A 23,124-nucleotide genomic window follows, 5' to 3' on the forward strand; every position below is an offset into this window, starting at 1 on the left:
TGCTTTTCAAATTTCAGGTTTCTCCATGTTCCTGCCTTTAATTCTTTTTATCTTGTTATTCTTAAGTGTTCTTTCTTGATTCTCCAGAATAAGATAAATGATTATCTATATCTAAATCTTTTGTTTAAATGACTCTCCAAGGTATCAAAAACCCAACTACTAAACTCCTACTGGACTCTGCACCTATACATCCACTACAGATACCAACATCATCATTTTCAAAACTAAAATATACCTTTCTCTCCCTTTTCTCACTTAACATCAAAATAGACTCATTATCTTGATTCTTAACCAATATTCAAAATTCATAAAGCCCTGAATGTTTTATCACCTAAAAACTGCTCAAACTTTTCCCCTCATCTCCATTTCCATAGTTAGTGCCTTTATAAAATTTCCCCTTATCTTGTTGCCACTGAAAATTCTTTCTAAAACATTCTTATTATTAGTGCTACTATTATTTTTTTTCTAAAACATTCATCAAAAGTACTTCATTGTATACAGATCATTTTTATGCATGATGATATTTTCATGGTTTTGTAACTTTTAAGTTTTTATAAGATTATAGGGAATAGGTACAATATCAGAAATAAAATGCACCTTAACCTCATGGTTTTCTTTCCTTCTGAATAATTCTTAGTATAGAAGCAAAATCAGTGCTGATCAACACTTCCAACCTTTATAACCATCTTTTATGCTCATTTTAGCACACTATTTTCTATTTATAAAAACATGGGAACCCTAATATATATAATATAATATATATATATATATTCTCTCCATTTTTATTTTTCATTAGTCTTTTTCTTTATTCTACTGGTATCTTCTGACATATAACTTCATACTGTTAGGCTTTCCATTTCCATGATTCTTTATGCTATGCATACAATTTTATTGTAGAACTTAGATTAATAACTATAATTATATACATTTTATATACTTACAAGTATTAGGGTTTTCCTGGTAGCTCAGCTGGTAAAGAATCTGCCTTCGGTTCATTAGACTCTGGTTTGATTTCTGGGCTAGAAAGATCCGCTGGTGAAGGGAATGGCTACCCACTCCAGTATTCTTGGTTTTCCCTGGTGACTCAGCTCATATAGAATCTGCCCACAGTGTGGGAGACCTGGGTTTGAGGCCTGGATTGGGAAGATTCCCTGAGAAGGGGATGGCTACCCACTCCAGTATTCTGGCCTGGAGAGTTCCACAGACTCAGTAGTGGGTTTTAAAGAGTCAGACACAACTGAGCGACTTTCATTTTCATCTTCTCATTAAATCAGTCAACTGGTAGACAGAAAAAATCCTATCTATCTTTATTGAAATCCTCAGCTTCTAATAGGTTATTTGGAGCCATAAGTGTTTATTATTAACTTTGAAATAAACAAATTCAACAGAATTTTTGACAGTGCTTTGACAGTATTAAGTCTCTCAGGAAAGCTGTTGGCCTCTACATTCCCATTTTCTTCATGACCTTGAAAAATTAAGTTTCTCTCTCTCACTTGCTTTCTCAAGGTGTCTCTTTCAACCAGCTCTCTACATTTTGTACAGAAATATACTCTACAACCAACTTTGAGACAACTCAAACTATGTAAGATATTATGGTCTTTTCTTCCTCCCTCCCTGCTTCTCATCCATTTCCCCCCATTATTGCCAAATTTCTTCTAAAAGAAACCAAAGTTTTGCTTTCTAATAATCCTTTCAGTCTCTCAGATATCCAAGCTTCTGAGCACAGCTCAGCAAATCCATGCAATCTTACAGATTGGTGCCAGTGGAAATGCATGACTTGTTGGCTTTGCTGGGTCCTCAGAGCAGCTCAACCATGCTTCTTCTGCTTAATAAGGTCCCTGTTGTCCTTTGGCTCAGCAGTTATCTCTATCATGCACACCTTGCTACTAACCCTCCTCCTAATGCCTCCCAACAGTCTTCTTACTCTCAGTACATGACTCTAGTGGTTATTCCACTTGAAAACTTCAGCTTTCTATCCTTAATATACATCCCTTTGATCCTCTTGTTTGAATTTCATTTATTTTTTGCCTCCTTCATCTATTCTAATTATATGACCCACAAATCAGTATCCTGATAATCATTTTCTATTTTTTTGGCTGCACAGCACAGCTTACAAGATCTTAGTTCCCTGACCATGGATTGAATCCAGGCCTTTAACAGTAAAAGCTCAGAGTCCTAACCACTGGACTGTCAAGGAATTCTCTATTTTAGTTTATATTATAGCTGCTTCCTAAAAATTCAACACTGTTCAGAATATGGTCTTTGAGATTTGATAGACACATTGCATTTCATTGGGCAAGCTGCTTAACCTGTTCAACCATTACTTTCTTTAAATATGAAATAAGATAATATCATAAATACTTTGGCCACCTGATGCAGAGTCAAGTCATTGGAAAAACCCTGATGCTGGGAAAGATTGAAGACAAAAGGAGAAGAGGGCAGCAGAGGATGAGATGGTTGGATAGTATCACTGACTCAGTGGACATGAACTTGGGCAAACTCCAGGAGATAGTGAGGGACAGGGAGACCTGGCATATTGCAGTGCATGGAGTCACAAAGAGTTGAACATGACTTACTGACTGAACAGAAACAACCATTCCACAGAGTTTTGAATGAGATAATATTTGCAGAATTATTAGCTCAGAATTTGTTATGAATTGAGTACCAATATATGTCAGGTACAATTCTAAAATATGTGAAGGAAAGAATATTGGAAAAATTCAATTATTTTCATTGGAGTTTATATTGTTGTAGGAAATTGTACATAACAATTATAATTAGGGCTTCTCTGGAGGCTCAGTCAGTAAAGAATCTTCCTGCAATGTCAGAGACCCAGGTTTGATCCCTGGGGCAGGGAAGATACGCTGGAGAAGGAAATGAAAACCCACTCCAGTATTCTTGCCTGAAGAATTCCATGGGCAGAGGAGACTGGTGGGTCGCATAAGGACCCACAGCCCATGGGGTTGCAAAGAGTTGCACATAACTGAAACACTAACATACACCCACATAATTAAGAAAGGATGACTTCTATAACAGAAACAAAAATGATAGAAAATAGGTGCCATTTATAATTCACTTTTTCTTTCAGTCACCCATGTAGCTGTGTTTAAAGTCTTCCTAAGTTGCACCTCTCCTCAGTAGGTTACTATATCATGTAGAGACCCTATTTTAGAATGTTTCTCAGTATTACTTCATTCTCCCATTTCCACCATGAGCAAACCAGCTCTCTCCTTAGTACTCCTGAAGGAGACTCTGGCAATGGTTCCTAGTGATTCTTCACTCTCACCAAGGTCTCGTTCCAGTGCATCCTGCAACCTCCTGTAAGACTGAGGTTCTGCAACCTAACAGGTCTGTGAGTCCTTCCTAGGATAGCTTCCCCCACCTCTGTTCTTTTCCTGCCTTTTATCTGTAGGAAAATCTTAGTCACATAATAAATTTAATCAGAGAAGTGAGAAACCGCAGAAAGAAAGGAAAACAATTAAGCAAAACAAAGTAATACATTAGTCATTAAACAAAGTCAAGAACCTTTAGTTCTTCCTCAAGAGCTATAGACAATATTCTGAGTCAAGTCCTCTGAGATGTTTTACAGTTATTGAAACCCACACCAGGTGGAAAAAGTTAACTGTATGCTGCCCACAAGCACAGAGACCATGAACCACTTGGAGCCACAATGTTGATGATGCTGACTCTCAGTTACCTCACCGCCAATTAATCAGAAGAATGTTCATGAGCTCATCCCACCCTGCTCCTGAAACACTGTGAGACTTTTCACTGCTCCTTTCAGGGTGGGACACAGTTTTGAGGGCATTATCCCACTGTGGCTCCCTCTGCCTGTCAAAGCAGGAAAGCTATTTCTACTTAACCCAAAACTCTGAGATTTAACCCGGCACAGACATACAGAGGTCAATTTGGCAATAGTTCCCAAAAGCACAGTTGAAATGTTATTGGTTTTCTGTTTAAACAAAAAAAAGAAAAAGAAAGAAATTGAAAGGCTCCCGATTATCCAGTTGCTTATTCTCAGCCTAGAATTCAAGATCCTGCTTCTAGAATATTCATACCATCTCCACTGTTTGTCCTCCAGCCAGCTTCCTACTTAGCTCTCCCCCTCCCCCATCTCCTGCTTCCTTTGACCTCAAAGTTTTGCTTCACTCTCTCCCCTCTGTTGCTCCTTTCCCTCTGCCAGTAAGATCTTTTTTTTCTCTCTCTTTAATAATATCATTGCAAATGACATGGTTTTTACAGAGTCTTTCTGTTTTCCTAGAGGAGGAATGATCTTGATTTTGAGTACCTTGCCCTTTGAACTACTGCTAAAGAAGGCAAGAATTGAATGCTCTCCTGTTGTATGTTGCTTACCTGAGGATTCCTTATCTACTCACCAGCATGTACATTCCTAGAAGATTGACTTGCCCTACTACAGTGCTCTGAAAACACCAAGAATAGGAAGATGCTTGTTCTCTACTTAATTACTTTTCTATTACCGAGAGTACAAGGCCTGATACAAAGAGTTGCTCAATAAATATTTGCTGAATTGAGTTGATTATATAGAGGAAGTTTGCCTCTAATAAGTGTTACAACACTTTATAATTTGAACTTTGAGTGTGACTCATGACCATTACATTTCTTATGGTCTTTTTGGTCTTCATTTACAAGATAGCTTATCACATATTCCAAACTTTTATTCATGTTACATAATGTTGAAAGTTGTAGCTGCAAGGGCTATGGCCTGGAATTTAATTCCAGCTGAGAACTGTGGTGTAGTTAAGCATTCCTATACAATTTAGTTTAATGAGAGCCATAATGTATTATTACCAAGAAAAAGTAACTAAAAGGTTGGTTGACCAAGCAGTGTGAAACTGAGATAAGCAACCACTTCCTAATTAGAAATGAAAAGAGTGTGCATTTCTAGGGTTTGGCGAAGTGGAGGAGGTCATCAAGAGGACGTGACTGCAGCCTGAACCAGAGAACTGGACCCCAGAAAAACAGAGGTTCATCACTTCTCCCTGTCCTGGAATGTACATTCTGCCTGCCATTCCCACCATGGGAGCCACATTCAAGGACACAACCTTGAGAGAGAAATGCATTGCTGAGACCAGTTGGATGGTGTACATGAACCCAGTTCAGGCCTCTATATAAGTTCTTAATCGTGGCAGGCAGATGCAGAGATCCACGCATCCTGGGGCCACCAATGCAAGCCTGGCAAGTGAGTCTCCTATTTATTAAACCTGCCCCCCACCCAACCCAAGTGGCTGCTTCTTTCCTAGGTCTCTACTTGTCTTCTGTGTGCTGGGGCCAGTTTACAAACCAAGACCAAGTTGACTCCAAATGTTCTTTTATTTTTTATTATTATTTTTTACATTTATTATTATTATTTTACTTTACAGTATGGTTTTCATTCCCCTTTGAAGTATCTGGGGAATAAAAAGCCAGTCTGGTCTTCAGTGGCTCACTTTGTGCTTCTTTATTACGGTCAGTTACAGAAGAAGAGCAGTGAATGTGTCACTTTAAGAAGAAAATCTTCTTAACCTTGAAGGGATGAATCAGGTGTGAAATGTTCTGTTTGATACATTTGGAGGGATGCTTTCCTAGATTTATGCTATAAAATTGAAAAACATTTTACACACTGAGGTCTGACTTAGGCTCTAGTTCAATAAAATCTACAAACACTGCTTCTCTTTCCTTTTGAGAAAAACACTACAGTTTGCTATTTTCCTAGAATTAAATGAATAACTTTTAACATCCATCAGTATAATGGGGTATTCTTTAATTGATCCAAGCCATACAGGTTCCTGAAGGCACTGTTGTTTTCAGGGAAAAACAAAAAACAAAACTGTTTTGTTCTTATATTTTTCTCATATATTTGTATGAGAAAGCGTTTTTATTTAATCACATATGCAACTGTTTTAATTCCTAAATGATGATGGATAGCAGGTGTGTAATTATAAATTAGTATCAGATGAAAAAGAAGAGGTACATTTTTTTAAATGTAGAAATCTGCAATCATAGGAAGCTTGCTCTGAGCCTCTGCTCTCTCTAGCCCTATCTCTAACGGGAGATGAAATAATGAAAAAATATTTGGCTAAACTGCTGGCAAAACTCTTCCTGTTTGTACCACACTTGGAAACAGACTCTTGGGACTAGCAGTGGAATTCTTCCTATTGATTGGCTGGTTAAATAGAGGACTATTAGCTTCAGACAGGCTAGATTGATTATACAGCAGCAGCGAGAGCGGAGACTCGGAGCTAAGTGAGCCTCAGGGTGAAAAGGAGAGAGGGGGACGAAGGGTGCGGGGGTGGGAGGGAGGCAGGCGCGTTCCAGCGGATCCCTGTGTGACTGCCGTGCCCAGCGCCTTGCTCCGCAGCTCCCTCAATCAACAACTTACTGAGGCACCTTTTCTTTCACAAGAGGATGTCAGCTCCGAGCCCCTGCAAGAAATAACAGACTTCACCTCGGAATAGTTCATCCACTCCTGCTTCATTAACGAGGATTTTGAAAAGAAAACCCCAATCAAGTTCCCTTTCCAGCCCCACTTTGTTCCCGAATTGAATAGAAACCGTGTCCGGCTCCTGGTAAGAAAATTAAATTTTTCTCTCTGAATTTCTTTTTGAGTCATCCACAGTAAAATACAGCAGAGCTTTGCGTGCTTTAAAAATTGAGTTTACAGTGATGTATTAAACAATACAGTATACAGGCATGTGGATTTAGGAATGTGTTAATGCATATTTATATGAATGCATTTGCTGTTTTACCTCCAGGGACATGTAAGTTTCTTTTTCTGTTTTATAAAACAACTAGATTATAAGTTTATGAGTAGATAATCTGTGTGAAGAAGAGAAATAAGCAAAGTTCACACTAAAAAAGAGCATTTTTGGTGACAGTCCTGAAATATGTACACGTATATGGCTCTTAGCTTTTAAGCAACTTTGAGAAATAATAGCCAAGCAGGAAAGGACTATTGCTGCATTAAATGTCTACTATTATATTTCATGCATAGAAGCTACTGTGTGCTTTTCAGTGATTGTCAGTCATGATTTTTCCCCGTAAATCTGTCTTTTGATTGCGGTCTTAATCCTTCAACATAAATATGATGCATCTTAAATGATTTGGCATTAGACTGCCATCTTATTATAGCTAAGTCATTGACAGCTAGAATTGGTCTTAAGAAAGTACTGAGCTCAGGTAGGGAAATATGAGCCTGGAGATGTTCAGCTGGTACTAGAGCTACAGTTCCCTCAGTTAATTTCACTGTCAGTGAAGGTAAGTGCTGGTAAAGTGTCTGTGAATATATGGGAACTTTGCACATATTAAATTCTCTTCTGGGAACAGGGATTTTTTTCATGTTTCTGCTGAAAATGATGGGATGGAATAGGAATAGTGGGTTGGGGCAATGCAGTACTGATATGGTTGGTTAACCTTAGGTTTATAGGTCACAAATGTCAACTGCTAACGAGACAGCATTGTGACATCAGACATAAAGGGTTTATTTCATCCTTGCTAGGACTAAAATGGTTTGTGAGATTTTTTTGATGGCAGTTTATTTGGTCTGGGATCAATGAAGTGAGGTATTGTATTCTAAGAGCTGTTTGGATTGTCAGTTTCAAGTAAAGTTCCCTGAGTCACTCCTCTAATCAACCAAGCGTCCATGTGTGATAAGTCTACAAAACTTTTAAATATGTTATACAGTGCTTCACATGAGAAGGTGATGGCCAAAAACTTGTTAGACAATGTAGCTGAACTTCTTCATGTTACATTCTCTGAATGGCAGTATTGTGTATGTTTCACCCTTACTTGTGTTTAAACATAACTACATACTTGAAAAGCATAACTTTTTATGATATCTATTTTGTTTTCCAAATGTGAAATAATATTTTCATGTTTTTTAAGTAAATATTGCAACTACCTAGATATTTCTATTTATAATAGCCATATCAGAAGGGAATGATTGTATCATTAATACAGACTTTTTAAAGTGCATTTTGACTAAAGGAATAGAAATATATATTGGAGAATACTGAATTTTTTTAACTTTGAATTGAGTCATTAAACAAAAAAAACATCTTTTTGGTATCATATTTGAGAAACTATGTATATATTAGCACTATTGTATCAAATCCACATATAGCATTTATGTTAAATTAGTTATAATTTTGTTTAGTTATGCTAAGATTTTGTTCAAATACAAAATAGTGTTTTAATCCTTTCATTTATTGTTTTTGCAAATAATATAACACATTTCAACAAAGGATATACTTAAGATTTAGTGAATTAGTCTTGTAGTTTCTATATTTAATACACAAAATTGTTTAAAATTTCATAACTTTGTTGCAACAGTATTAGTATCAGGTATATTTTCCTTATAGCATTTATTTATGGGTTCTATTGGGGAAAACACAGTAAAAAAATTCTCAATTGTGTTGTATGATTATATGAGAAGTTTTAATTAATTCTTTAATATGGACAGCTGTAAATCTTCATCCTTACTTTTTCACATGATTTAGGCATCCTTCTTAGCTTACTCACGGTATTACTTTGATTCTCTCTTTTTTTTTTTCTTTTTGTTATTTTACAAATTCTGTGCTTACCTCTGTGAGGGATTTGATTCCTCATCTTAAAAGGAAATTGTATCATGATTGGGGGAAAAATGTGTTATTTTAGAAAATAATATTTCACACTTTCCAACTATGTAATTAATATGGCTCCTACATGTCAGATCAGTGCCTCTCAGCAGGCATGAAGACACATATCCTAGTAGTTATGTATATAAACCAGACTAGGTCTGAAATTCAGCAGTTTAGTCAATTCAGCTCAGGAATTTTCACTTCTCTATACCATCTTTGGAGGGCTCCATCTGACATTTTATTCAACGTTCCATTCATTTCCATAGTATCAGATGTCTTTCAGGCTTACTGAACCAACACGAACTGAGCAAGCACCACCTATACTGTTTTTTATAGATAATCTGCACCATTAGGGGGCTCTTTCTTCCTGTGTTATACACAGTGGTTTCACTGTGAGAGGTTCTACTGCTTTCTTAAAGTATTTCCCTGTTTTTAAAATGTTGAGTGCTGCTTGAAGTAGGTTTCTCTTATTCCCCACAAAAATAAAACTATTCAGATCAGCAAAAATTCTTCATTTTCACAAGAAAGTGAATGTATCTTACGCTTTTTAAGTTTTCTCTTTCAAATATTCTTACATATAAAAGGTTAAATTTTTGAAAATAACAGAGGCTTCAAATATTAAAATGACCAATTTTAGGAAAATATAAAGGTTATATATTATGCAACCAGCATCATAAATGTTCACATAAGGAAAAACCTAAAGGAAGGACACTTCTTTTACAATTGTCTGCAAATAACTGTGAACCACATAGACAGAATGAGTTACTCTGGGCTCACATGCAGTTTACTTCCAGAAGAGAACAGAAGGGAGCTAAGAGAATATTACTTGTTTTCTACAAAAACAGACATGGAAGAGTTGAAAATAATAGAATGGTGTCACTATCTATACACATTCAGGAGCTATATTTTTAAATCTGTGTGTGTGATCAGTCACTCAGTAATATCTAACTCTTTGCAGCCCCATGGACTGTAGCCTTCCAGGCTCCACTGTCCATGGAATTTTCAAGACAAAAATACTGGAGTGGAGTACAATTTCCTACTCCAGGGGGTCTTCCTGACCCAGAGATTGTGTCTCCTGCATTGGCAGGTGGATTATTTTCCACTAGCGCCTCCTCTTCAAATTCTTCATCATTCTGTGTGAAGCTTTCATACATGTACACAGAGGGTGATGCAAGGGCTTATTGTGGGGATAAAGGTATTTCTTGCATTATATATGGAAGCCATGGTATACTCACTAAGTCACATCTGACTATTGTGACCCCATGGACTAGCCCACCAAACTCCTCTGTCCATAGAATTCTCCAGGCAAGAATATTGGAATGGGTTGCCGTTTCTTTTTCCAGGGGATATTCCCCAGCCAGGGATTGAACCTGGGTCTCCTGCATTGCAGACAGATTCTTTACCAACTGAGTCACCAGGGAAGCCCCGTGGAAGCCATAGACATTGAATTACGCTGCAGCCTTTCTTAATAAACGGAAACACAGTTCTCACATTTCCCGAGCAGCTAAAGATGTACCTTGACTGCTGTTTTATTTGGGAATCAGTCAACACTTAATGATGTCTCTGTGCAAAAACAATCTATTTAGTAGGTCTGGACTTTTCATCACATGATGACAACTCCAGGAAATGAGAAAAAGTGACATCTACTCTGAGATTTTATGTCAAAAAGTGCGAGAAGGGAAGGGATTCTGGACAATGAATCATGGAATCTCAATCCTTTATTGAAAGGTTCATTGACTTATCAGGGTAGAAGAGTAGTTGCTTGAATAAAACGGGAAAATAGGCATGATACAGTCATTTCATTTACTGGTATTTTGAAAGTAAATGTGTAAGGATTTTATCCTTTGTCAGAAAATTTGCATACCTTGAAAGGAGTGAATTTTGAATACAACTAGTATAATATATATTAGAGAAGGCGATGGCACCCCACTCCAGTACTCTTGCCTGGAAAATCCCATGGACTGAGGATCCACGACTGAGTGATTTCACTTTCACTTTTTACTTTCATGCATTGGAGAAGGAAATGGCAACCCACTCCAGTGTTCTTCCCTGGAGAATCCCAGGGGTGGGAGAGCCTGGTGGGCTACCATCTATGGGGTCGCACAGAGTCGGACATGACTGAAGCGACTCAGCAGCAGCCGCAGCAGCAGTATAATATATATAGCTATGTGGTAATCATCCCAAGTATATCTGAAATAGGCTGGCATATGGTCTAATGTAGTTTTTCTCACAAAATTATATTTTTTAATGTGAATTATTGAGTAATAAAATTTGAGTGAGAATCTTAATGCTATAGGCTGATGTAATCAATAATGAAAAATATTTTAAGAAATTTAATTTGCTTCTTCTAAAATGAGGCTGTCTTTTATGTTAAAGTAGGACATCATAGGAAAAGACCCTGATGTTGGGAAAGATTGAAGGCAAGAGGAGAAGAGAGCAGCAGAGCATGAGATGGTTGGGTGGCATCAGCAACTCAATGCACACAAATTTGAGCAAACTCCGGGAGGTAGTTAAGGACAGGGAATCCTGGCATGCTGTAATCCATAGGGTTGCAAACATTGTTATTAGTGACTGAACCAAAACAGGGCATCCCAGGTCGTGCTAGTGATAAAGAGTCCATCTGCCAAAGCAGGAGACACAAGAGACAAGGGTTTGATCCCTAGGTGAGGAAGATCCCCTGGAGTAGGAAATGGCTACCCTCTCCAGTTTTCTTGCCTGGAAAATTCCGTGGACAGAGGAGCCTGGTGAGCTACAGTCCATGAGACCACAAACAGTAGGACACGACTGAGTGAGCATGTAGTAGTGGTGGCAGTAGAGCGTCACTGGGGATAGGGGAAAGGGCTGAGTAAAAACCAAGACAAGGGCATGAAAGTTAGTGACAGTATGTGATTCTCTTTATAGAATAAACTTTTACCCAGAACTAAGGTATATATATGTATGTGTGTGTGTGTGTGTGTGTGTGTGTGTGTTGCATGTTGATTATTCAGGTTTAATGGTAAAACGGTAAAAATGCCACTGAAATGTAACTTTCTATACCTCACATGATATGAGGATAGATCTCTATAAAGGTGTGAAAAGTAGAAAAATCTGTGCCTGGTATAGATACCTATAATATCATAGCCTAATATAAGACTTTCTCAGGAAACAAGATAACTCATTCCTATTAAATTTAATCTTATAGATTGAGATATAGGATATAAATGATTAGAAAGCATACATGTGCTTATAGTTATTGCTGTTGTTGCTACTACCAATTAATTGAATTCCACTTCTGAAATCACTCGTGAACTTATTTGTTTTTGTGAAACTATGTATGTGTATGATTGGTTGAGAATACAGATGTGAGTATATGAGTGTAGTTTTCATACACTTTGAATAGGATAAAAATCACCTGTAATATGTGACATGAATTGTGTTCTATAGCTTCCATTTTCCTCTTTAATAACTTGTCCTCACTGTACTTAAATCCCTGCCACTGCACACACACTTACCTGGCCAGTATGATTACCTCTAAATATGTAACATTAGAATTTGCTTAGGTATGACCTTAGATTGATCCATACACAAGCTGGAATCAAGATTGCTGGAAGAAATATCAATTACCTCAGATATGCATATGACACCACACTTACTTACGGCACAAAGTGAAGAAGAACTAAAGAGCCTCTAAATGAAAGTGAAAGAGGAGAGTGAAAAAGTGGACTTAAAGCTCAACATTCAGAAAACTAAGATCATGGCATCCGATCCCATCACTTCATGGCAAATAGATGGGCAAACAGTGGAAACAGTGGCAGATTTTATTTTGGGGGGCTCCAAAACCACTGCAGATGGTGACTGCAGTCATGAAATTAAAAGACACTTGCTCCTTGGAAGGAAAGTTATGACCAACCTAGATAACATATTCAAAAGCAGAGACATTACTTTGCCGACTAAGGTCCGGCTAGTCAAGGCTGTGGTTTTTCCAGTGGTCATGTATGGATGTGAGGGTTGGACTGTTAAGAAGGCTGAGCACCGAAGAATTGATGCTTTTGAACTGTGATGTCGGAGAAGACTCTTGAGAGTCCCTTGGACTACAAGGAGATTCAACCAGTCCATCTTAAAGAGATCAGTCCTGAGTGTTCATTGGAAGGACTGATGTTGAAGCTGAAACTCCAATACTTTGGCCACCTGATGTGAAGAGCTGACTCATTGGAAAAGACCCTGATGCTGAGAAAAATTAAAGACTGGAGAAGAAGGGGACCACAGAGGATGTGATGGTTGGATGGCATCACTGACTCAATGGACATGAGTTTGTGTAAACTCTGGGAGTTGGTGATAGACAGGGAGGCCTGGTGTGCTGCATTCCATGGGGTTGCAAACAGTTGGACACAACTGAGCGACTGAACTGAACTGTTGCCTCTTCTAATGGGGGTTGTTTCATTTCCATTAGTACTGTGTCTTGAGTCATGTAACTGAATCCTTAAATCTTGTTGTTTATAAAATTCCAGTTACTCTAAATTATGTATGAGGATTTTGCCACATGGCAACTGAAAATAATAGAAAATAGTTATTATTATGCCTTCTATTTATCATAGAATGGATCAGATGTAGATAGAAATAAGAGTGAGCTTTACTACTTGTCTAAAAGATATACAAATACCACTCAGGCCAAGTAGTCAAATCTAACCTATGATTGCTAGGAAAAAGAAAATGAGAAAATATTCCATTTTAGAGCAGATATGTCAAATGGGTTTCGAACACCTACAATATATCCATTTTTTAAATGAATAGTTAAGTTTTTAGATTAGGTTTAGGTTTACTGAAAAATGAGAGGAAGTGACATACACTTCTCATGTCTACTTCCATCTCCTCTCTACGTTGCTAGCTTCCTCCCCTAACCATGCTAGTTTCTCCTGTTATTACTATCTGGCATTTTCAAGATGCATTTGTAGTGATGAATGAGCCATTGCTAATAAAATATTATTATGTAAAGTCTATAGTTTACCTTCTCTCGTGGCCCAGTGGTAAAGAATCCACCTGCAAAGCAGGAGACATGGGTTCAATCCCTGGGTCAGGAAGATCCCCTGGAGAAGAAAATGGCAACCCTCTCCAGTATTCTTGCCTGGGAAATCTCAGGAACAGAGGAGTCTGTCAGGCAACAGTTCATGGGGTCACAAAGCTGAAAATGACTTAGCAACTAAGTCACCACCACATAGTTCACATTAGCATTCAGTTCTTGTATTGTACATTCTATGGGTTAAGACAAATGCATAGTTTTATGTACAAATGACCTATACCTGATCAAAAATTCCACCGCCCTAAAATTCCAGGGTTTCACCTATTTATTTATGCCTTTGCCCCTTCCTCTCTCTGAACCTCTGATCTTTTTACTGTCTGCATAATTTTGTCTTTACAAGAATGTCCTATGATTGTAATCTTACAATATGGGCTCTTTTCAGATTGCCTTATTTCACTCAGTAACATGCATTAAGTTCCTTTATGTCTTTTGAAAGCTTGGTCTCATTTCACTTTCCTGCTGAATAATATTCCATTGTATAGGTTAGTCATAGTTTGTTTACCCATTTATCTACTGAGAGACATTGTGGTCGCTTCCAAGTTTCGGTGTTTCTGAATAAACTTGTTTTAAACATCAGATGCAGGTTGTTTGTGTGAATATAGCTTTTCAATTCATTTGCATTCTCAGTCAGCAGAGTCCCTGTTGCTCCATATCCTTCCCAGAATTTGTTGTCAGTGGTTTGTATTTTAGTCATTCTCATAAGTATATAGTATTTCTCATTGCTGTTTTTGACATATATTTTGGGTTGGTGATAGCTGCTTGTGCCATGTTGAGAATAAGTCCAAGGGACATTATGGTTCTGCAGAAAGCATAATCCAAAGTCCATAATCAATTGGACAGGGTATGTATTTGGCAGAGAGGGGGCCATCCGTTATTTGTAACTCACATTTGCTAGCCACAATTTAGGGCTCTGGTGTAATGAATATATGAAAGTGAAAGTCACTCTGTTATGTCCAATTCTTTGTGACCCATGGACTCTGTAGTCCACGGAATTCTCCAGGCCAGAATACAGGAGTGGGTAGCCTTTCCCTTTTCCAGAGTTCTTCCCAAGCCCAGGGATTGAACCCAGGTCTCCTGCATTGCGGGCAGATTCTTTACCAACTGAGCCACCAGGGAAGCCCAATGAATGTATAAATTAGAACAATTAAGTAATTCTTGTCAGTAATCAGATAGAACCATAATTTTATATTTTTCAAGCATTGTGATTGAATTAATGACATAAAGACTCACAAAACACATTTTATTTTTTTAATTGCTAAGTTGTATACAACTCTTGCAATACCATGTACTGTACTAGCATCCACTCTGATTTCATTTTGTCAGTCCTCTTTCTTTGCCTTTCCTTATTGTACTTTCTAGCCATGTTTTTATGGGTTAAAATTTCTTTTATATTACTTATAAGTTAAAAAGCAAAATACTCAGGCAGATTAACATGTTTCATAATCTTGCCTTGACCACTCTGATGTCATTGGTGATCACTCTGAGCTCAAGCTAAGCTACCTTTTCCCTTTCCCCAAAGTACTTTGTCTCAACTTTCAATTTTTGCTTATGATAGTCATACTTATTTGGTCTTCCTCTCATTCTTTACCAATTCAAACATTACCAATATTTCTACAAATTGTTGTTGAGAATGCCTCTACTATTTATCACATAACACCTCACATTAATAATCATTACATCGATTGTGTCTTTATTATATCATTCTATGCAGACTGTATTACTGAGAGAAAAATGATCCTTTGTAATTTTTTTTTTATTCCTTAAAGTGCAGTGTTCATAATACTGATTAATGCCTGTTAGTTGAAGGAATACACCACCAGTTCAATGGACTTGAACTGGGGCAAACTCCAGGAAATCGTGGTAGACAGTGAGGCCTGGCATGCTGTAGTCCATGGGGTCGCAAAGTGTCAGACACGACTTGGCGACTGAACATCACAACAAAAACCAAAACGTTAATTCTTATGAATAAACTTTGTAAATAATTTTTTTTTAAATGTTGTCATGTCTCCAGTATCCTTGCCTTTTCCCCTCTTTTCTTTTGATTTAAAAAAAAAAGAGGGGCATTCCATTTGGTGGAAAGTTCTCACGTGCTAATCCTTACATGAAGGTAGGTGAAAGTGCTAGTTGCTCATTTGTGTCTGACTCTTTGCAACACTATGGTCTATCCATGGACTTCTTTAGGCAAGAATACTGGAGTGGGTTGCCGTTTCCTTCTCTAGGGGATCTTCCCGACCCAGGGATTGAACCGGGGTCTCCTACATTGCAGCTAGATTGTTTACCGTTTGAGCCACCTCTGAGCTGATGTTTACCTCTGAGCCACCAGGGAAGCTCTTACATGAAGGTATGTATGTGTTAGTTGCTCAGTGTATCCGACTTTGTTACCCATGGACTGTAGTCTGTCAGGCTTCTCTGTCCATGGGATTTTCCAGGCCACAATACCAGAGTGGGTTGCCATTTCCTTCTCCAGGGGATCTTCCTGACCCAGGGATTGAACCTGTGTCTCCTATGTCTCCTGTGTTGCAGGCAAATTCCCCACTGAGCCATTGGGGAAGCTCTGCATGAAGATAAGGTACATACTGTATAAAGACCCTGTGTTTATCCATAGCATTTTCTATCTGTAAGAGACATAGCTTGTATACATGTCTCTTACAGATAGAAAATGCTATGGATAAACATAGGGTCATTATACAGTATGTACTATTAGATACCCCTCAGAAAACAAAATTTAAGGTATGTGGTAAAAGAAAGCACTTTAAGGAAGAATACAAGCTGGAGATTTGTTTATGTTCCCTTTTGGGGCATTGATTTGAATTTAAAATGTACTGAAAAAAGAGCCAAGCAACTGGACCATTTTGCTAACATGCAAATTAAATTTTGGAAGGTCTCTTGAAACAATGCACAGATCAAGGTCTATCTGAAGCATAAATAAAACCACTGGTCTCTGCAGATGTTTAAAGGTCCTGCAAAAGAACAGATAGGAAAAAAGTACTTACAGTGCCATTACTTTCTGTCACCATCTTCTCTTCTGTATGTGGATATGTCTCTTGGCATATATTCTTCTTGTAAATTAACTTATTCTGAGATACCCTTTTTGGACATTCATTTAATAATTTATGTGTGCTTTTAATGTTCTTTTTCATAATGTTTACTTGCTGGCTGGTAGAAATACTCAGGGTATCATCTTGCCATCTAGTTATTGAGTGCTTTGGTCATAAATCAATATGGCTTTAACTTCTTGGCTTGGAACTAGAGAACTGGCCAATTCTTTGCCAAGAATACTCCTTGATAAACTGTTTCTACTAAGGACAGAATGCTTTGACTCAAAGCAACAACATTTTTGCGAAGAAAAAACGCTGGAGGTTTCTTAGAATAAATTTCTGAAGCCCAATTTTGAAATTCGTTTGATAGAAGAAAAAAGAGAAACAGAGAGCCTAAATTTCGAGTTCAGGTCTTTCTATCACTGGAATATATTTTTAAAAACACTATGTTATATTGCCTCTCTTATGCTCCAAATTTAGAGAAGAGGTGTTTTTTTGTTGTTTTTTTTTTTTTGATTGTTTTGTTTTTTGGCTTTTGTCTTGAATATTCGCAAGCCTGAGTTTCACCTACTTTATAAGAAGGAAGATCATGGCATTTACCTTGTAGAGATAATCCAAGGGTTCAATAAAATCATATGGGTAAAAAACTTAGAAAAGTGATTGACAGAATCACAGGCATAAGAACATCAGCAGGGTTGATATGCATTAAATGCTTCTGAATCCACATTGCTTGAAAAGGGAATTTAAAATGGCTCTCTTACTAGCATTCATTCAGCCATTCAAGAAACATTGCTGGGAAGCTAATAGGCATGAGAATTTATTCTTAACTATTCGAGTGGCTAGATAGATGAATAAAAAATATGTTAGGGACTCCCCATTGGGAGACTGTGAGTAAACTCATGTCAGTAATGAAATTATTATATTTTTAACTGCAGGTGTGATCCTGCTTACCCTCTAATGTGGATGGTGGCTGTTGAAACAACATTTTTCTTTTTCTAGATTGCTTTCTATCATGTTCCCTAAGGAAGTACTAGAGGGAGTTGGAAGGCAGGGAAATGAAACAAAGCCTCTTCCTTTCCTTTTTTTTTTTGCTCTTCTTGACAGTATTACCTCACACTGCTCTTCACCTCAGCACCACCCATATCCTGCTGATTCCAGTTCTCACAGAACTGGCTTCATTGTCCCCCTCAATGGAGGACTTGGCACAGGCAGGCAGACGCCTTCCCCTCACCCCAGGGTCCCCTCCTCCATGTTTTAGGTTTCTTATATCTTTATTAAGTATTAAGCTGTAATAAGCTGTTCTTATAAAACAAAATATTTCAAAGTTCTTTGTTAAAAAAAAAAGGTAGGAGAAATACTTCAAGACAGAGTGTAAATTAAAGGTTTGTTCCTGTTGCTTTTAAAAAGCATTTACTTGAGTCTGAAAGATCGTAGAAAAAGAACCCGGAAATTCTCCTTTGTTCCCCCAGCCTTAAGGGTGGTAGCTGCTCTCATCACTTACTGTTTCTTTCCTACCTCACTGTTGTCTTCTTGTGTTTTCAGTCTTCCAGAGTATCTGTTACCTTTCTGTTATGGTTTCTATTCTCCTTTCTCAATGCTGTCTGAAGAAGCTGATACCAGAAGAGTTGAAAATAGAAATGGTGTAGGATACTAATATTGGGTCCAAGCTACTGATTTGATTATGTCCTTGGTCATGGCATAATAGTGAACCATTTGCTTGAGGTAAATAGAACACTAGAAATCTCTAGTATTCTGTGACTTACAAAATAACTAAATAACCAAATATGTTTACTTGTGATGAAGGGCCCTCTGAAGCAAAGATCTTGAAGCCAAGTCATAACTGTCCTCACTATTTGGTGCTGATTACAAAGCTATAAGATGGAATAATTGTTTTAATACATGAGACCTTTCAGGAAAACAAACAAACCATAAACAAAAGCTCATGACTTTAAATTATTAAATCATGGCATTGCAAGAAAATCAGAAAATTTCAAAAGCCATCTGAGTGGGTTTGGATTAGGCTGATAAAGATTATACTCCGAGCTTTTCTAAGCCTCTTTCCTTAGCAAAAAAGAAAAAATGTCTTTCTTTTTCTGTTTAAGGAGACTAGATTTCTCTTGCTTGAAGATCCCACAGTAATCCACTTGATATACTTGCCATGCAAAATCTGTTCACTTTCCTCAAGAGTCTATCATCCCTTACTTAGACCTTATTTAGACCTGACCCATAATTAGAATCAGAGGTCTTCTAAAACTCAGCAAGCACTCAAAGGATACAAGAAAAACTGACTTGGGAGGAGCTAACTTATCAGTTCAGTTCAATTGCTCAGTAGTGTCCAACTATTTGTGACCCCACGGACTGCAGCACGCCAGGCTTTGTTGTCCATCACCAACTCCCAGAGATTGCTCAAATTCATGTCCATCGAGTTGGTGATGCCATCTTACCATTTCATCCTCTGTCGTCCCCTATTCCTCCTGTCTTCAGTCTTTCCCAGCATCAGGGTCTTTTCCAATGAGTCAGTTCTTTGCATCAAGTGGCCAAAGTATGGGAGTTTCAGCTTCAGCATCAGTCTTTTTAATGAATATTCAGGGTTGATTTCCTTTCGGATTGACTGATTTGATTTCCTTGTTGTCCAAGGAACTCTCAAGAGTCTTCTCCAGTGCCACAATTTGAAAGCATCAATTCTTTTTTTTTTTTTTTAAATTTTTAGTTTTTTATTTTTTACATTTTAAAATCTTTAATTCTTACATGCATTCCCAAACATGAACCCCCCTCCCACCTCCCTCCCCATAACATCTTTCTGGGTCATCCCCATGCACCAGCCCCAAGCATGCTGCATCCTGCGTCAGACATAGACTGGCGATTCAATTCACATGATAGTATACATGTTAGAATGTCATTCTCCCCTCAGGCTACTTTGTAGTCCAACTCTCACATCCCTGTATGACTACTGGAAAAACCATAGCTTTGACCATATGGACTTTTGTCTGCAAAGTGAGGTCTCTGCTTTTAAATATACTATCTAGGTTTGTCATAACTTTTCTTCCAAGGAGCAAGTGTCTTTTAAATTCATGGCTGCAGTCACCGTCCACAGTGATTTTAGAGCCCAATAAAAGAAAATCTGTTACTGTTTCCACTCTTTCCCCTTTTGCCATGAAGTGATGGACTGGATACCATGATGTTAGTTTTCTGAATGCTGAGTTTTAAGCCAGCTTTTTCACTCTCTTCTTTCACCATTATCAAGAGGATCTTTTGTTACTCTTCGCTTTCTGCCATTAGAGTGGTATCGTCTGCATATCTTAGGTTTTTGCCTATTTCTCCATGTTACAATTTCAGTTTAGGTCACAGATTTACTTCCAAATATCTGATGCTGAAGTTGAAGCTCCAATAATTTGGATGATCACTGATGCAAAGTGATGACTCATTGGCAAAGACCCTGATGCTGAGAAAGATTGCGGGCAGGAGGAGAAAGGGGCTGCAGAGGATAAGATGTTTGAATGGCATCACTGACTCAATGGACATGAGTTTGAGCAAACTCCAGGAGACAGTGAAGGACAAGGAAGCCTGAAGCATTGCAATACACGGGGTGGTAAAGAGTCAGGATTCTTGACGACACCACATTTCTGAATTTAAATGACATAAGTAACACAGGAGATGTTTTTCTGGGACTTTCTTGCTTTCTTGATGATCCAACACATGTTGGCAATTTGACCTCTGGTTCCTCTGCCTTTTCTAAATCCAGCTTGAGCATCTGGAGTGATCAACATCCATTGCGAACATCCACTGGATCATTCACAAAGCAAGAGAGTTCCAGAAAAACATATACTTCTACTCTATTGACTATACCAAAGCCTTTGACTGTGTGGATCACCACAAAATGGAAAACTGTTAAAGAGTTGGGAATACCAGACCACCTTACCTGACTCCTGAGAAATCTCTATGCAGGTCAAGAAGCAACAGTTAGAACTGGACATGGAACAACACACTGGTTTCAAATAGGAAAAGCAGTACGTCAAAGCTGTATATTGTCACCCTGCTTATTTAACTTATATGCATCATGTAAAATGCCGGGCTGGATAAAGCACAAGTGGGAATCAAGATTGCCAGGAGAAATAGCAATAACCTCAGATATGCAGATGACACCACCCTTATGGCAAGAAAGAGAAGAAGAACTAAAGAGCTTCCTGTTGAAAGTGAAAGAGGATAGTGAAAAAGTTGGCTTAAAGCTCAACATTCAGAAAACTAAAATCATGGCATCTGGTCACATAACTTCATGGCAGAGACTTTTTTGGCCTCCAAAATCACTGCAGATAGTGACTGCAACCATGAAATTAAAAGATGCTTGCTCCTTGGCAGAAAAGCTAAGATTAACCTAGATAGCATATTAAAACAAAAAAGGTTTGTATAGGCAAAATGAATTTATTTATTGTTACTTTACTATCCAGGTGCTTATTCATTTCATTTGGCTAATTTTTAAATATTGCATTAATAATATATGAAGATAATCTCAAAACTACAGTAAAAGTTTTATGAGATTTAAAAGACTAATTCACCGTTCTCTTGAATTTAACATGGTCTTTTCCATAAATGGGGTTTATCTGGTGACTCAGACAGTAAAGAATCTGCCTACAATGCAGGAGACCCAAGTTCAATCCCTGAGTTGAGAAAATCCCCTGGATTTTGGCTACTTACTCCAGCGTTCTTGCCTGGGGAATTCTTGATTGGTTTGATCTCCTTGCAGTCTAAGGGACTCTCAAGTGTCTTCTCCAACATCACAGTTCAAAAGCCTCCACAAAATAATTTCAAGATTTTGCTGCTACCAGAAAAAATGCCAAGAAATACATCAGATATTGTGCTATAAGAAATTTAGACAAAGAATGACGAAATATAATGGTGGATGGTGCTGAATTTATCAATAGGCATGTGTTCGTGCTAAGTTACTTCAGTCTTGTCTGACTCTTTGCGACCCCATAGACTGTATCCTTCCAGCCTCCTGTGTTCATGGAATTCCCCAGGCAAGAATACTGGAGTGAGTTGCCATCACTTCCTTCCTTCATGGGATCTTCCCAACCAGTGATTAAACCCATGTCTCTTTTGTCTCCTGAATTGGCAGGAAGGTTCTTTACTACTAGTGTCACCTAGGAAGCCTGGATTTCTCAATATGGATGAGCCTAATAGGGATTCCTTATTTAATAGATTTGATTCCACATATGGAAGTAGCCCTCAGTGAATTGGTAGGTTGATTGAAATGTTTACTAGCAGTGACCTGAATTCAAGGAGGTTGAAATGTCATAACTTATTTATACAATAGGAGAAAGGGTTCAAAAGCTTAGAGGAATGTTAGCATGGCTTTATTATGTGCAAGCTCTCTGCCATCTCTTTTCCACATCACTTCCATTGAAAGGACTTAGAGGATACTCTCTTCAAAAAGGCAGTGAAAACTCAATATGAGGTAATGCTACCAGACATTTCAAGGACCACTTGAAAAGCTTTCAGGTACTGGCCACAACAGTTCAGACAGGGTGGGAGATGTCACCATTGATTTTTCATCTCTTACTATTGAGATGAGTGCCCTATATCAGTGTATCAAATGGAGGGATTCCAGAGGCATAAAAGTCAAGGAGATAACTGACAAGGTTGAGATGGTCATATGACCAGAAAACAACAGGAACTAATTACTACTCAGGATATTTTTATCTTCTTGTATCCTTGCTATCGGCCAAACATTTATGCTGTTCCTAAAATTGTACTCAATATATTTAGTCCTAACAACACATTTTATGTTTGTGGCCAGAAAGATAACTTAAACTCACAGTGGAGCGGCCTGGCCTCTGACTCGAGTCCTCAAACAAGGCTGCTTCACATATCTGAAACAGCTTGATTGACGGGGTTGGTGGGTTCCCTTGAGGGAAGACCAACCACACTGAATGAAATTTCCATTGTAAATTTCCCTCCAAATCGTCTTCAAACAAACAAACCTACAGCCATTTCTAGAGTAACCATACTAAGAAGAGAAGAAAATATCAATCCCTGAAAAGTTACTTTCTGTCTCTGAAGTGTTGCTAATTTTCAAAATACAGGGTGATCCACCAAATTCAGAGATCATGGTAGTGAGATGGTATATGCCATTTTGAACTAAATTAGAATCATAGGGGTCTCAGTTGTTCTGTTAACTCACTCTGTCAACCTTTCCCTAATTTCTGAAAGTATGCTTGACATAAAAATAATTCATGGCAAGATTTCTGACCCTTAAAATAACAATAGTATGTAGGGGACAGCCAAATAAAAGTTTTGGTGGATTTCTTCAAATCCAAAATGGAAAACATAATACAGCATGAACAATGGCTAAAAACATTTTTTAATGCAAGATGCTTTGTAAAATGTGAGATAATAAAGAAGGAATCAGTTACTGTTT

General features: G+C 37.9%; 1 protein-coding gene and 1 non-coding gene across 2 annotated transcripts in view; one reads left to right on the forward strand and one right to left on the reverse strand.

Moving 5' to 3' along the window:
* Nucleotides 1-6,208: 6,208 nt before the first annotated feature.
* Nucleotides 6,209-23,124, forward strand: part of CDH18 (cadherin 18) — a 1,279,339-nt gene continuing 1,262,423 nt past the window's right edge. Inside the window, exon 1 of the mRNA XM_069556587.1 lies at nucleotides 6,209-6,566. The gene's annotated coding sequence lies outside the window, so the exon portion shown is untranslated. The remainder of the gene's footprint in view (nucleotides 6,567-23,124) is intronic.
* TRNAC-GCA (transfer RNA cysteine (anticodon GCA)) lies at nucleotides 9,965-10,036 on the reverse strand. The gene has a single exon. It is a non-coding gene; the product is annotated as a tRNA-Cys (tRNA).

Source organism: Ovis canadensis, chromosome 16, assembly GCF_042477335.2.
Source record: "Ovis canadensis isolate MfBH-ARS-UI-01 breed Bighorn chromosome 16, ARS-UI_OviCan_v2, whole genome shotgun sequence".
In the NCBI taxonomy this organism is placed as follows: Eukaryota; Metazoa; Chordata; class Mammalia; order Artiodactyla; family Bovidae; genus Ovis; species Ovis canadensis.